This window comes from Panicum hallii, chromosome 2, assembly GCF_002211085.1.
Source record: "Panicum hallii strain FIL2 chromosome 2, PHallii_v3.1, whole genome shotgun sequence".
NCBI classification, from domain to species: domain Eukaryota; kingdom Viridiplantae; phylum Streptophyta; class Magnoliopsida; order Poales; family Poaceae; genus Panicum; species Panicum hallii.
The window spans coordinates 10,624,390-10,641,227 of NC_038043.1; the positions used below are offsets into that span (position 1 = coordinate 10,624,390).

Here is a 16,838-nt window from a genome sequence, read left to right on the forward strand (position 1 = left end):
GCAATGATGCCACCAGCCACAAACTTATCGGGTAGGTTGATCTTGAGGTGCTCAAGCTCCTTGGCCATGCACTGTATCTCATGAGCCTGCACGAATATAGATTTACCATCGGTCATCTTGTAGTCATGGTACTGCTCCATAATGTACAACTCAGCGCTAGCATCTGTGCCGCCACAGTCGGCCTCCAGGGCGTCCCACAACTTTTTAGCGTCTGTTTGATGGAGGTACACATCCTGTAGTCAATCTACAAGTGTACCGATCACAGCGCCCACAAAAAGTGTGTTGGCCTTGGTAAAGGCCTTCTCCTGTTCAGAGGTAAGAGTCCCCTTAGGTTTGCCCTTAGACACCCATAGCACGTTCATGGCAGAGAGCCACAGAATCACTCTCGTTTGCCATCTCTTAAAGTGCTCGCCAGAGAACTTCTCGGGCCTCAGAGCATCAACAAATCCAGCCATGAAACTGAAATTCCTATAATAAGGTTCTTGGATTGTTGGAATAAATAAGAGTTTCAGTTTTAAATTAATCCGAAGATAAATCATGACCATGACGATAATTGCGTACAGAAAATGAATAGATCTAAACATGCTCATAATATAATTTAAGATAAAATATTGCAGCAGCAAGATCAACCCTAACCAGATCATACTAGGTATGAAAAGCATAGTTAGGGATAGAAAACCGTACGTTTCTTGTGTGATCGGAATAACCAAGCAAAGATGACGACAGTGACGATCAGCACCTCCGCGCGCTTGATGACGCCGAGTCGCGCCCCACTGACGAGGAGGTAGACGAGCCGTGGTGACGAGGACGTAGAGGACGGCGATGTGGAAGCATTCGAGCAGTCGCGCAGAGCGCTTCCCAAAAACCTTATTCGCCCTCTCCTGGTGCAGGATCGCTGAGGACGAGGTTCCGGAGACCTGCTCTCCCGATCGCCGGTGCACGCCGACGAACAGGATGAAGTAGCGTATGCGGCGGCGCAAGAGGCACGTTGAGGCGTATTGTGCGTTGTAGGTTCTCTATATATGTTTCTGTGCCGGCACCTGAGCGTATTTATAAGGAGAACCGCTAGGATTTTGGCGTCCCAAAACCTAGTCGGTTATGAGTCCCAAAAATTCTGCGCGTGAAATCCGTAACAGCCGATTTCAGGACCTTTCACGCGCACGTTGCGCGCCCTTCGCCCGAGACCGAAGAACAGATCGACTCTTTACCGGAGAGCCACGCACATGTTGCGCGCCCTTCGCTCGAAAGCCCGGTGAGGCGAGCGAGCGCGCGCGTGTGTTCTTTCTTCTTCCTCTCACCCACACTTGCAAGAGCATGGAGAGCATCCAACTATTTAATTTAGATTCCCTCCACCTCCACAAGCAAGGTGGGAATAACTTGTTGCCATGCACCTATGCACTAATGGTCCTTTGAGATTTATGGGAATTATTTGGATTTACATGGGCTAGGCCCAAATATTCCAACAGGCCGCTGATGCCTCCGCTGGCAGCACGTAGGGTGTGACCACGGCGATGGCGGCGAGCAAGAGGATCACGAGGAACTTATCGGAAGGAGCCATCACGTTGCCCGGCCTAGCCCTACTGCCTTCTGCGGCATGAAATGAACCTACGGAGAGAGAGAGTGAAGATGACGATTTTACGGAATTTTAATTCTCTCAATACCACTGAAAATTACACATATTCCTTATACACTATTGAGAAAATTAGTTTTTCTTGTATGCTATTGTTTTAAATTTCTAATCCTCTGCATGCCATTCCGTTAGTATTTCCGTTAAGTATCTGACGCGCCGGTGCCATACCTGCTCGACCACCTCCAACTATGGACGGCATCATCGCGGATATGAAAGCCCCAGTGCTCGGCGCAAGAGCAGATCGTCCACGTCAGTTAAGAAAAAAATTTCACCGCTAGATCTGAGATATACGGTGCTCCGCATTGACAATAGATTCAGCAGCATCATCCACTAATGAAGCCCACACGTCACGAACTGATTGCTTCGGGAAAATATATTTGCCTCTGGAAGCATCGTCTCCCGTCAGCTAGTCAACCGAGGAGTTGCTTCCCCAGTCCCCACCGTGCCTGCACTGCACTACCAGTACTCCGCCCAGCCGTCTCTCCTTCCCTGGCCGGCTTCCTCGGCTGCCTCTTGCTCCTCTCCTCCCACCTCGTCACGCGGGACCGGCTGCTCGTCATCGCGGACGGTACGGCACTCGCCCTCCAGGCCATGCGGTTCGCATGCGGCGCCGGCGGCAGCACACTCTGGATGCGGGTGGCACATGCGCTCTGCAACGGCGCAGGCTCCGTCAGGTTCCTCGCCTCGCCCGCACACGGAGCGCCGAAAGATGATTGGGCCGAGGCAGCAGCCTCACGTAGCGATCTCGGTGTTCTTCCGCATCCTCCCGCTCGAGGACGACGTCCCACGTTCTGCCGTGCGGCAGCGTGGGGGCGAGAATGGCACAGACAGCCGGACCTCGCGAGGGAACGCTTCCAACCACGGTCAGAATATGAAATGTTGTTTTGAATAATTTTAATACTGTTAGGATGAAAACGTACATGCGTTACAGGTACGAGAACGACATTCTCGGAACGAGAAATATGGCACCGTACCACATTTCTGGTGACTACGCTTCCAACGTGAACTATGTGCGCGTCGAGTCGCTCAGAGCGCGGCTCGCTGACGAAACCGCAGGCCTCAAGGTCACGAGTCACGACCTGCAGCTCACAGAGGTGGTGCTCGACTACAACATTAACCTCCCATCTAGCTAAGTTCGTTCCTCTCCCAAACCAAGTTGCTTGCTCCCGGACGTGCATGCCATGTTTGCCGAGCTGTGTACAAGATGCTATACTTCGAGCAGCTCCAAGCGTGATCTAGGCCGGGGCGGCAGCATGCATGGCCTGGTAAGTCACGGCGCTCTTCCTTGGCTGCGTGCAGGGATGCAAATTGGTGACCTTAGATATATCTTCAAAATTTTAGTTCAAATATTTGTACTATTTTATTTTTTTAAATAGAACCTCATTTTGGAGAGAATTGGAGTGCACCTAAGGATCACCACAATTCATACCCATAGTCACGTGGCATGGGCCATGATGGTGCAGGGCAGCATGAACATGCGCTTCGGTAGTAGTGCCTCGGCGAGTTTGTCCTTGCACGATACACACCACCACAATCTCCCTTGGTCTCCAGGGCCGGGGAATCGATTTGGTCGGCAGTGGTTTAGGTACTCTCTCATGATCTCGAATAGATAAGGTTCGAGTGGGGTCACATTGTCAGTGGCACATTTGGATGGGAAATCTAAAAAAATAGCACTGAAGGGAAAGAAAATTAGAAGTAGTGGCAACGAGGACGAAAAGAATTTCGATAGCACTGAGAGCGAGGGTCTCTATAAATTTTAGAATTCTAGGGGCATTGGAGGAATTTATTCAATTTATAGGGAGGGATGCATGGACCGGTGTTTACATGGAGAATGTAAAATGGAACTGCGCCCTACAGTAAGCCGGCTGTTTATATCCGGTCGGCTAGTCTATGAGTATATTTGTTAGCTGGTATTCATGATTAGCTTTGGTTCCGTTTGGCTCTTTTGTGCTGTAGCTGTTCGTTTTATGTATACGCGGGCCTTATAAGTTTGCCGAACAGATTTGAGGGAATAATGTCATCCCATGATGGATCCAAAAACAATATTGAAATCGATCGAGAGTTTGATTATTTCTCCTTACACACGTCGAAGAGACCTTACCGCTGAACTCATCCATGTGACGTGTAGTACTGTTTTTACGTAAAATTTATTACTAACTACTTCATCTGGTCATAAATATAAGTCCATTAAAATGGTAGTTTGGCAAGTTTCCTAGCTTTTATCCTATAACATTTAAATTTCGTAGAAACTAGCAAATACAAAATTATGATACTAAATTTACCTAAAAAATATGTTTATAATGCACAACTCTTTCTATTTAAAATAATATATTTTCATCAATATTATAAGTCAAAATACCATATTGGAAAACCTATTATATTCTAATGCCTTTTTGTGACTACGGCATATCTGATGGCGCCAAATTAGCTAGCTATAAGACTCCATACATCATCATTTTACTTATGTGGCTAGAATAGTTAAAGAAGAGGGAGAAAAACTGACTACTACTACGACTAAGCAAGAGGTTGCATCTTTTCCGGAACACCATACCTACTACTACAACCACGTAGAGAAACTTGGCACACTCACCATTTCTTATTGCACTCGATGACAAATGTCATCAATGCGCTTCTATCGGTACATACAGACAGGGGTACCTCTCCTACTAGTGTATCCAGCCCGAGAGGTGCGAGGTTATCCGTAACCTCTTCTGGATAACAGGGCGTACGTACGCCCTGTCGCCCAGAAGCTTAGTGCGAGGTTACGTACGCCCTGTTGCCCAGAAGCTTAGTGCGAGGTTACGGATAACCTCGCACCCCTCGGGCTGGATACACTAGTAGGAGGTACTCCTATCTGTATGTACCGACAGAGGCCCCCGGGCCCACCTCGGGTGAGGTATGAACCCGCAGGTGTGGCCATAATCTTGTGTTGCGCTGGGTGGACTGGTTGCTCCCATTGCGAAGGGGCAAAGAAGGACTTTCTCCTCCGGCGAGATCTCCGAGGCGACATCCACTGCTCGCGTTCAGCGCGCCAGACGGTTCAGCTCCCGTCTTATCCGCGCACGTCCCGCTGTACTGGCGGTTCAGATTCCACCTTTTCTTCCCGCCTCCAGCGACCATGCCTATGACTGGCGGGCCCGGGCCCACCGGTTATAGGGGGTAAGAGGCGGGCGCTTGGGGCCTGACAACTGGGGGCACAATCTCCGGACCTTCCCCCACGTACTAGCAGGTCCGGTGCTCCACGTGTCGGCAAGGATGAAGTGCTCAGGAACAACTCTCACGGGCCCGGACCACCGCGGGATGGTGTTGGGCCCCCACGTGTGGAAGCCGGACCCCTAGGGGGCTTAAGCGCCTGGACCAGCCAGGGGGACCCGGACCTCCCACCTCACTAGGGAGGGGGTCCGGTGCCGCCATGTGCTCCTGAGGAAGCAGCCGCTAAACCAGCACCGCCACATGTCCGGTGGATACCAGCCTTCTGCGAGAAGCCAGCTCAACTACCGCATTAAATGTGGGTGGTTGGGGTGCGCGCACCCAAGACAGAGCATGGGCTGCCCATTGACATGTTGGGCAGGTATGGGTGACTGCACGGTAAGCCCGCTAGTTACCGAGGCGGCGCGTCACATCACAGCGCCGCGCGCGTGGGCGAAGGACGCATGGTCATATCATAGTGCCGCGCACGTGGGCGAAAAGTTATTATGACCTGATGCAGGAAGGCCATAATGCGCGGTGCTACAGTGCGCAAAGGCTATATCACGGCAGGTCAATATAGCCCTTTCGGCTATCAGCGGGAGCTGACTCTACATCGATAGCACGCCTCCCTCTACGCATATCAGCGGTAGCAGATCCTATGCTAGCAAGACGGCACAAGATCATATCCAGACGGAGGGTACACACGGAGGCTGACGGGGAAGATCTCCGGATCTGAGGCATTTAAGGCTCCAATGTATACGTTATTTAATATATCGCCGGGTCCACCTGTCGGGGCCCCGCTCAGTGTACGCGCTCCCCTTGAGCAAATAAAAGGGAGAGCGCGCACGTTAGAAGACACACACACAAAGGTTCACACTCACGCAAGGTAGGCAGTTCCTCCCCAAAACTTACAAACACTACATCACGCAGTGGACGTAGGGTATTACACTCAGGCAGCCTGATCCACTCTAAACCCGTGTGTGCTACTCGTGTTCATACACCTCTAGATCGAGCATTCCTTGACTACCCTCAAACTCATCCTAAGCTAGGATTAGGCGGGTGCACTCCGCCACCCGGCTGGAGAAATCCTCCGACAGCTTCTGTTAACATCAAAATTTTGCAAATATATTTATAAAAACTGGCAGAATATAAGGAAGCCGATGAAGAGTACTGAAGAAAGCTAGGGGCGGAGCTAGGCCTAGTCATCAATGTCAGCTCACTACACCAAAACATCTCATTTTCGTCAGCCACATATATTTTCGTCGGTCCAAGGAAAACCGACAAAAATAACTGCATTAGTTCATTGGCCTAAAAAAGCCGACAAAATTGCACTTATTTTCGTCGGTCTGGTACTGGCCGACGAAAATAAAGTACCATTTTCGTCGGCTTGACCTAAGCTGACAAAAATAAGTATATTAAGTATATTTTCATCGGCCTCACTTGGCTCACTTGGCCTATCTACTCACCCGCCGCTCACCTTTTTATCCTGCTCACCTTTCCCTCCTATTCCTACCGCCCGTGCCCGCCACCCGCCGCCCCGTCGCTCGCCGCGCTCGCCACCCGCCGCCCCACGTGCGCCCCTGCCAGCACTCACGCCCGCCGCCCACTGGCCGCCATCCTGCCGCAAGCCGCCCCACGCGCGCCCCTACCCGCGCCCGCAGGCCTTGCCCGCACCCGCCGCCCTGCGTGCGCCCGCGCGGCCCTGCCTACGCCCGCCGCCCTGTGCGCGCCCGTGCACCCCCGCGGCCATCCCTGCATGCGGCCGCCGCCCCCCGCGCCCTCTCGGCCGTCCCCTACTCAGGCTCAGGTATTAACCTATTGATTGTAATTGTCTTTTGGTTAATACTATTAGAAATGTGGTTGGTCTGATTGTAACTATATTTGTGATTCTGTTCGTAGAAATTTGTGATTGTTATAAGATTTCATATTCATTTTTTAGAAAATATATAGCATTAATGATATCTAAAAAGATTTGTGTTACATATGCTTGATAATTTTTATTTGCTTAGTGTCGTTAAGGAAGTAACATTCTCAATTTTATTAATGAAGTAGCTAGTTTGAGAAAATGGGAGATGATCGAAGTTGGATGTATGATGGTTGGAGAAGTAACGGAATGCCTACGCGAGAGTGGATGGTCAACACACAAACTTTTGTTGATCATGTATTTTCATTGTCTCCTGGTGGTGGTTTGGCAAAGTGTTCATATAACAAGTGTCGGAATTGTCATCGTCAAATCAAGATTGATATGGAGCGTCACCTCTGCAAGTTTGGTTTCATGCCGAATTATGAGAGGTGGTACGAGCATAGAAGTCACAGGAGAAGGAGGCATACAACCTAGTTGATAGCTTTGCGGAAAATGAAGATAGGATAGATGCAATGATGGATGATTTTATCGAGCAGGTTGAGAATGATGCTGAGCTCCCGGAATATTTTGGTCTGCTTGCATCATCAAAAGAATCATTACATGAGGCTACTATTTTATCACAGCTTGCTAGTGTGACACGGTTAATGGCCATTAAGTCGAAGTACAACTTTTCAGTAAGTTGTTACAATGATCTTGTTGACTTAATATTGGACGTGCGGAATGTGCGTGTTGGGTTGGCCACTGATGGCTTCACTCCCTTTAACTCAAATGCTGCCCCCTACTCATGTTGGCTAGTGATTAAAATTCGGTACAATCTTCCACCATCATTATGCATGAAGGATGAGTATGTGTTCTTGACTCTCATTGTACCTGGGCCTGACAATCCCGATAAGCGTTTGAACATATTCATGCAACCATTGATTGATGAGCTGCATGAGTTGTGGAATGAAGTTAGGATATATGACAGCAGTAGGAAGAAATACTTCAATATACGGGTAGTATTTCTTTGTTCTATTCATAATTTCCCTACATATGGAATGTTCTCGGGGTGGGGTGGAGCACGCACGGTCGTCTATGTTGTCTGGTATGCATGGGTGATACAGATACTTTTCGTTTGAAATATGGTAACAAATTCTGCTTTTTAGATTGGTCACCGTCGGTTCTTGTCTCATGATCACCCGTTCAGGAGTCAAAGAGATGTCTTTTGCAAGGATAAAATCGTTACTAAGGGTCCACCCAAGCGTTTGACCGGTCAGGAGATTATAGCAAGGCATCGTAGGAGGCATTGAGGGAATTTATTCAATTTATAGGGAGGGATGCATGGACCAGTGTTGACATAGAGAATGTAAAATGGAACTGCGCTCTAGTAAGCTGGCTGTTTATATCCGGTCGGCTAGTCTATGAGTATGTTTGTTAGCTGTAATATAAAAGGAACTCGATCTGACAAAATCGCAACTGCCAACTGGTATTCATGATTAGCTTTGGTTCCGTTTGGCTCTTTTGTGCTGTAGCTGTACGTTTTATGTATACGCGGGCCTTATTAGTTTGCCGAACAGATTTGAGGGAATAATGTCATCCCATGATGGATCCAAAAACAATGTTGAAATCGATCGAGAGTTTGATTATTTCTCCTTACACACGTCGAAGAGACCTTACCGCTGAACTCATCCATGTGACGTGTAGTACTGTTATTTCCAATCTAGATTAGTTTTGGAGAAAAATATATTAAGTACTGCTTATGCCACAACTGAGTTTGGACTAGAACCGAAGTGCAGATGATATCTAACTAAGTATATTTAGGAAAATCCATTAAGCGATATGGCGAATCCCTTATGGGCGCATAGGCTTCGTTAAAACGATCTTGTTTTTAAGGGAGAAGTGAATTCTTATATGTATCCCGAGGAAAGAGGCAGAATGTGTATGAGCTAGAGTTGAAAGAACTCTTCTGCTTGTTCGTTTAAAAAAAAAAGTGGATGAGCTAGAGTGGAGGCGGAGGCTTAGATTTATGCGTGTGATGTTGACTATATCTTTTGTTTTTATGTTAAATTAATTACTAATAACTACTTCATCTGGTCATAAATATAAGTCCATTAAAATGGTAGTTTGGCAAGTTTCCTAGCTTTTATCCTATAACATTTAAATTTCGTAGAAACTAGCAAATACAAAATTATGATACTAAATTTACCTAAAAAATATGTTTATAATGCACAACTCTTTCTATTTAAAATAATATATTTTCATCAATATTATAAGTCAAAATACTATATTGGAAAACCTATTATGTTCTAATGCCCTTTTTGTGACTACGGCATATCTGATGGCACCAAATTAGCTAGCTATAAGACTCTATATATTAAAATTTTGCAAATATATTTATAAAATCTGGTAGAATATAAGGAAGCCGATGAAGAGGGCGGAGCTAGGCCTAGTCATCGATGCCAGCCAACATCGACGATTTTGTGCAAAATCAGTGAAGAATAAGTGTTTTGCACTATTTATATGTGGAGCTGATAATAATGTGATATAGAGCTGACCTCGATGGCTTCATCGTCTGGCTCCGCCCCTAAGAGCCAATGAGGAATTCTGGTCAAAGCCGATGAAGATCTGAGTCAAAAGTGATGAAGGCAACAATACGTGTCAGACACGGAATGCGAAACATTATAAAAAAGTCTAATTCTTTTAAGAGTTTTGTAAATATAGTAGTATTTCTTTCTTTTTCATCAAAATCTTTAATACGTTGTAATCAACTAGAAGTGTTTAGTTTCAAAGTATAAATTGGTGCAGTCAGGGTTTGTACAAGGATAATCAATCATCAATATATCTTTTCTCGGCTCATCGCCAAAAGTCCTAGGAGCAGGAGTAATGTAGCTTTCTCGGTGATTTTTTTGGTGAACAGAGCTGCATCGTCTTGACCTCCGGTTTGCTTGTAAGCATCTGAGTAATTTAGATTTCAACTTACGGTGCATTGCTTTCTGCTTGAATCTATCCTATTCATAAGTTATCCATTTCTATCAAATTCTTGTGAGGCTGCATCTATTGATCTCTTGCTAGTTTCTAATAGATCTTACAATTTATCCAAACAAAAATTAAAGATCCATCGGCTCGAATCTTGACACCATATCTTCCTAATCTATTAGCCGATGTATTTTTGGTAGTTGTTTTATCTTGAAACGTGTTAATCTCGTTCCTTAATATAGTTAGATCAACTGACTGATTTTTACTTTATCACCCTGAGGTCCGATCCTTCAATGGTGATGTTAAATTAGGTTTTATCACTTAGATTGATTTCTTTATAGAAAAGTACTCGTTTTAGTAAGGTTTATGACCTTGATCGGCTATTTTAGCTGATAACACTAAAAATGCTTTAAAACTAACTGTCTCGGGTTCAGAAATTTAGCAGATGACTTATTTTGTACTGGACTTAATGGCCGATGCCATATTGAAACTCTTCAGAATCCCAGCCGATACGTTTTTTATTAATATTTTTCTTGTTAATTACAAGTCAATTTGAGTGGTACACTGCGAACCTTGAGATTAGAACCTGTACTGGAGTTAAGCAGAGTTTTCATGTCTTAAAGTGTATCATTCTGTGAAGATCACTGTCCGATTTTAACGGCAACAACTTCTTATATGTGCTCGAAAAAAAACCAGAGAGTTTACGAGACAACAATTTGCTTTGGCGAGAAATGAACTAGCAACCGACAATGCAAGAAACACAGACCCTAAGCCTTTGTCTCTGCTGCTGCAGATGGTGGATTTGGAGGATCAATCGGCGGCACTTCGTCTCCTGTTCAATGCAATCGGTATCACTACGGATTTGTTTCGAGCTCAACAAGGATCTTCTAAGTTCTAGTTATCATCATGACAATGACAAAAGAAGATACATGACTTACTGTTGTTTTTGCAGAACCTTGACAGCGCATCTATCGGCAGGCCGAGACTGCACTCTTCCATGACGGAGGCCGCTCGCGTGTGGTTCATCGGCGCCGGCAGGAGCCGGGCGATGTCTCCGGTGGCGATGTGGCAGAGGCAGAGGAGTGGGGCGCTGCTTCGGTTGGCGACGAAACGATCGAAGCCGTCGCAGCAGGCGGTCGGAGGCGCCGGGACGCTGGCGTTGATGGTCAGGAAACCCGCGCACGGCATCAAGCTCCTCAGCTACGACCGGCACTCCCTCGGGACAGTCGTCGCCGGCGGCGGAGGCGTTACGTTGTAGCATGGGATCAGCGGGATCTTCGGGAACAACGGAGGGCAAGGAAGTATCTGCGGCAATGGCAGGTCAGGGACGCTCAGCCCGGCCGGCCGCAGGACTTCTCTATCGTCGGGCGATGATGGAGCGGCGGCCTCGGCTGACCCTTCGACTCTGCAGGTCGCCGCTGATGGACGAAGCAGGCCGGGCACGACCACGGCGAAGGCGACGAGCAAGGAGATCAGGACGCGCCTGTCGGATGGCGGCATCGATCACAGAGTGGGATGGCTCCGTCAATGGAGGCTCTGACTTGGCTATTGCCGTAGAGCGTGGCGAGCAATGCAAAGAACGTGTGACGACGGCCAAGCTTTGAGATAGACAAAATCTTAAACGCAACAAACGTCGTACAATCTTCTGCGGATCGTCCCTACTATACCTAACCCTGGTTCATGGAGCTAGTAGTTATAGTTGTTAGCTAGAGATGCATCTGTAACGAAACGCAGAAATGATCTGGTAGATCCCAGTATCCCACCGGTACTTAGAGCCTAATTTACTAGCATCTCATGTTGGACAAAAAACAAAATCATTCCTAAAATAATGTCTGCATGTTTGCCGTCTTAGATTGATAGAGCAAACAACTGCTCCAATGACAAAGGGCACAAATAACTCTTAACTAATCCAGATACTTCTTCCTTGGCAAGAGGTTCTAACTCTAACCTATACCTAACACACTACTAATACTACGATGACGACGATAATGGATCTGCAATCCATAGCTCTTATTACTCTTGATGGAAGATTTAATCAACCTCTCAGCTGCTGTTCATGGCGATCCAGCTGCCAAGAATACCCAAAGAAAACATGTATTAGTAACGCAAAGAAAACTAGTAACTGAAAAGATAATTAAAAAAGCACACCAACCCTTGTTCAGTGGTGACGCTGTGGTGGGCTCGGAGCGGCATCCATCGGCGGGATACCTAACACGTTCCCACCTGTTTGACGCAACAATCGGTGTCATCATCATCAAGTATTTAATCTTGTTACGCTACAGGTATAATATTAGAGCGTACTACGAATCTACTATACATGCACTCTAGTAATGAGACAGTTAAGACTTACGATTTGCGCAGATGTCGGAAACTTGTTCAGATGTTAGAGTGGTCCAGCCGCACTGTTGCAGGAAGGAGTTGGCGCGCGTGTGGTTCACCGGCGCCGGGAAGCGCCTGCCGGCGTCGCCGTTCACGACGTGGCAGAGGCACAAAGCCTTCGTGCCCTTGTCCTCCTGGAAGAAGGGGTCGATGGCGTGGCAGCACTCTCTCGGAGGCGACGACGGGCTGCTGCCGCCGTCGCCGGTGAGGAAGCCGGCGCATGCCGGCATGTACTTCGACAACGATGACCGGCACTCGGTCACCGGCGGCGGCGACGGCGTGACGTTGCGGCAGGAGATGAACGGGATCTTTATCGGGAACTCGGGAGGGCAAGGGAGTATCCGGGGCAGAGGCAGGTCAGGTAGACGGAAAACCGATCAGATCATCGATCAAGCCCATCGGGTGCAGACGAACGTCACCGCTGGCCGACGGAGCCGGAGCCGGGGCGGCCTTGGCTGCTCCGCCGTCCCGGGCCGCCGCAGATGGAGGCAGCGTCGGCGCGACCACGGCGAAGGCGACGAGCAGCGCGACCAGCGTGCACTTGCTGTATGGCGCCATAGCTCTTTGTTGGATGAAAGCGCAGAACGAGGCTTTGGTTGGCTTGGGAGGGATGAACCTTGTGGGGGACGAGAGGACCAATTTATAGGGATGGCCTGGTACCGTGGGTACGGTATTGAGATCGGGATGATGGCATGCCGTTAGGCATGCCGTTATTGAGATCTGCGAGCAGGGATTACAACCGATAGTATCTTCTCATGATCGATCAGCCGGCACTCCGTTACCTCCGCCACCGCCGGCGGCGGCGACGGTACATTGTGGCAGGGATCAGCGGGATCTTCGGGAACAGCGGAGGGCAAGGAAGCAGCGCTGGGACTGGCAGGTAGGGGATGTCGTACTCGGCTTCCGGATGCAGGACAACACCATTGGCCGGTGATGGAGCGGCAGCCTTGGGCTCGGCTGCTGATGCCTCCGCTGGCGGCACGTAGGGCGCGACCACGGCGATGGCGGCGAGCAAGAGGATCAGGAGGAACTTATCGGAAGGAGCCATCGCGTTGCCCGGCCTAGCCCTACTGCGTTCTGCGGCATGAAATGAACCTACAGGGAGAGAGTGAAGATGACGATTTTACGGAATTTTAATTCCCTCAATACCACTGAAAATTACACATATTCCTTATATACTATTGAGAAAATTAGTTTTCCTTGTATGCTATAGTTTTAAATTTCTAATCCTCTGCATGCCATTCCATTAGTATTTCCGTTAAGTATCTGACGCGCCGGTGCCAGACCTGCTCGACCACCTCCAACTATGGACGGCATCATCGCGGATATGAGCCCCAGTACTCGGCGCAAGAGCAGATCGTCCACGTCAGTTAAGAAAAAATTTCACCGCTAGATCTGAGATTTACGGTGCTCCGCATAGATTCAGCAGCATCATCATCCACTAATTAATGAAGCCCACACGTCACGAACTGATTGCTTCGGGAAAATATATTTGCCTCTGGAAGCATCGTCTCCCGTCAGCTAGTCAACCGAGGAGTTGCTTCCCCAGCCCCCACCATGCCGTTAGGATATCTCTGATTCTGCTAGCATGTCTGTTGCAACCCTAACAAAAAGTAGAAATGATCGATCTTGAGAAGATACTATCGGTTGTAATCCCTGCTCGCAGATCTCAATAACGGCATGCCAAGGGATCTCCTGATCTCAATACCTTATCACGGTATCAGGCCATCTCTATAAATTGGTCGTCTCGTCTCCCACAGTATTCATCCCACGCAAGCCAACCAAAGCCTCATTCTGCGCTTCCATCCAACAAAGAGCTATGGCGCCATCCAACAAGTGCACGCTGGTCGCACTGCTCGTCGCCTTCGCCGTGGTCGCGCCGATGCTGCCTCCATCTGCGGCGGCCCGGGATGGCGGAGCAGCCAAGGCCGCCCCGGCTCCGGCGCCGCCGGCCAGCGGTGATGTTCGTCTGCACCCGATGGGCTTGATCGATGATATTATCGGTTTCCATATCCCTGACCTGCCTCTGCCGCCCATACTCCCTTGCCCTCCTGCGTTCCCGATAAAGATCCCATTCATCCCCTGCCGCAACGTCACGCCGTCGCCGCCGCCGGTGACCGAGTGTCGGCCAGGCCTGGCGAAGTACATGCCGCCATGCGCCGGTTTCCTCACCAGCAACGACAGCAGCGTGTCGTCGCCTCCGAGCAGGTGCTGCGACGTCATCGGGCCCTTGTTCCAGGATAAGAGCACGTCGCCTCTGTGCCTCTGCCACGTCGTGAACGGCGACGCCGGCAAGCTCCTGGCGGCGCCGGTGAACCACATGCGCGCGACCTCCTTGCTGCAACAGTGTGGTTCCGAGTTCACAGCGGACAATGTTACCGACATCTGCGCAAATCGTAAGTCTCAAGTTTTGACTGTCTCATGTTTATATTATTAGAATGCGTAGTAGATTCGTACGATCTAATATTATGCCTGTAATGTAACAAGATTAAATACTTGATGACACAAATTGTTGCGTTAAACAGGTGACAACGTGTTCATAATCCCGCCGATGGATGCCGATCCGAGTCCACCACAGCGTCGCCACTGAACAAAGGGTTAGTGTGCTTTAATTACCTTTTCAGTTACTAGTTTGTGAGCCAGTGAATTGGTGTGTGTATCTAACATCCATGTTTTCTTTGGGTATTCTTGGCAGCTGGATCGCCATAAGAAGCAGATGAGAGGTTGATCCATTCTTGCATCAAGAGTAATAAGAACTATGGATTGCAGATCCATTATCGTCGTCATCGTAGTATTAGTAGTGTGTTAGGTATAGGTTAGAGTTAGAACCTCTTGCCAAGGAAGAAGTATCTGGATTAGTTAAGAGTTATTTGTGCCCTTTGTCATTGGAGCAGTTGTTTGCTCCATCAATCTAAGATGGCAAATATATATGCAGACATTATTTTGGGAATGATTTTGTTTATTTATCCAACGTCTTACATGAGATAGTAGTACTGTAGAATTTTTGCCTCTGTGATGTGATCTCATTGCTATATCTGCGCAGTATGTGAGCGCTCAAATATCTACGCGCTAGTCTGGGTTTGCAAAGAATGGAAGACATGTTCTGAATCCAGTTGTACTGAAGCGACTTCAGATTAGTATACCATCCCAGAATAACAAAACAAGCTTGCTGTTTAAGTAGATAAAATTATCCCTCCCATCACATAGTACTTTACCCAGAAGAGGACACGCACAAACTATAGCTGACAGCAAACGCTCTGCCGATGACAGAATCAGCAAACGACTGCTATTATATATTATCCTCCCGACGACAGAATTGACGGTTGTCGCTGCTAGTTAGTCATGGCCATCCTGCAACCAGATTTGCAGATTTGATCAGAACGGAACTGATTATACGACACTAATATTTGCATTGCAACTAGCTAATAGAAAAGAGGCAGCTGAATAGAAAAACAATACATAACCGACGACGACAGCGCTGGCGGCGGCAATGGCGTCGACGGTGGAGGACTTGGAAGGTCTATCGGCGGCACATCGTCCGCTGTTCATTAGATCAATCCAAATTCAGTAAAGGTTTGTTTCCATTCCACACAAGCAAGTGTATAGGCAGCAGCTAGGAGCGCAGCTGGCTTACTCAGGTTGCACGCCGCGGCAAGCATCTCGACGCGCACGTCGTGGCCGCACACGGAGAAGAGCTCCACCATGCGCGCGTGGATCATGGGCGCCGGCAGGAGCCGGCCGACGTCGCCGTTCACGACGTGGCACAGGCAGGTGACCGTGCCGTAGGCGAACTCGAGTTGAAGCCGCCGCAGCAGGAGGGCTCGGGCGCGTACACGCTGGAGTTGGTGATGAACCCCGCGCACGGCATCATCCGCATCAGCCAGGGCCGGCACTCCCTCGGCTGCGGCGGCAGCGGCGGGATGCCCGACGGCGGCGCTGCTCTTCGATCCGCGGCAGGAGCTCCTTCGGCTCTGATCGCGGAAGATGGCTGTAGCACCACGGCGAAGCCGATGAGCAAGAAGATCCTCAGCTTGCACTTGCTCGATAGGGCCATCGATCGACGCGCGTGCCTCGGAGTCTGGGCTTTGTTTCTTGTGCTGCAGTAGCTAGCTTCGTTGCATTCGCGTCGAAGATCTTCTTTTGACAAAGAGTGTGGTTGTTAACAAACAGCTTCCTACATGGCGGGTCACAATCTTGGGATGAGACACGGATCACCGGCTATTCATTGCTACAAGTCTTCAACGGCCAGGCAAAATTCTGGGAATCTAGAACATGGTGACCCTGATGAGCCACCCAACTAGCCAAAATACCAGCCAACACTACTAAAAAATGATTCGCACGGGCGTCTGGCGTCCCGTATTTTTCCAGAGATGGGTCAAAAATAACCCGCTTCCTTTAACAGTAATACTTGTAGCAATTGATCCACCCCTGCACTGCAAGAAACCATTAATCTGTGATAGAACAATTTCATCACAGTTCACTGAAAATTTGTCATTAAACAGTGTGGTTTCAGAAAATGTCATGGATTGAGTGTCACAGATTAAATCGATCGATGTTTTTCTATAATCATCATGGATTGATGCAATCTGTGACATTTCTTAACCGTCATAGATTGGTTTTGAGCCCGCGTAGCCCAACCCAGGCCCAGTGTTTGTGACAAAAATAAACATCACAAATTTCGTCATCGATTGAATAGTCAGGTGATGTGGCTGCTGATATGGATGGTGATGTGGATGCTGATATGGCAACTTTTGGATGTTAACGTGGGAGTTGATGTGGCTGCTGATGTGGCACACTTTTGTTAGAGGGTGTGGCCCACTT

At 48.5% G+C, this 16,838-nt stretch overlaps 1 pseudogene; it reads right to left on the reverse strand.

Annotated features, from left to right (window-relative positions):
* Nucleotides 1-15,171: 15,171 nt before the first annotated feature.
* On the reverse strand, nt 15,172-16,071 carry LOC112880877 (annotated as a pseudogene).
* Nucleotides 16,072-16,838: the final 767 nt, after the last annotated feature.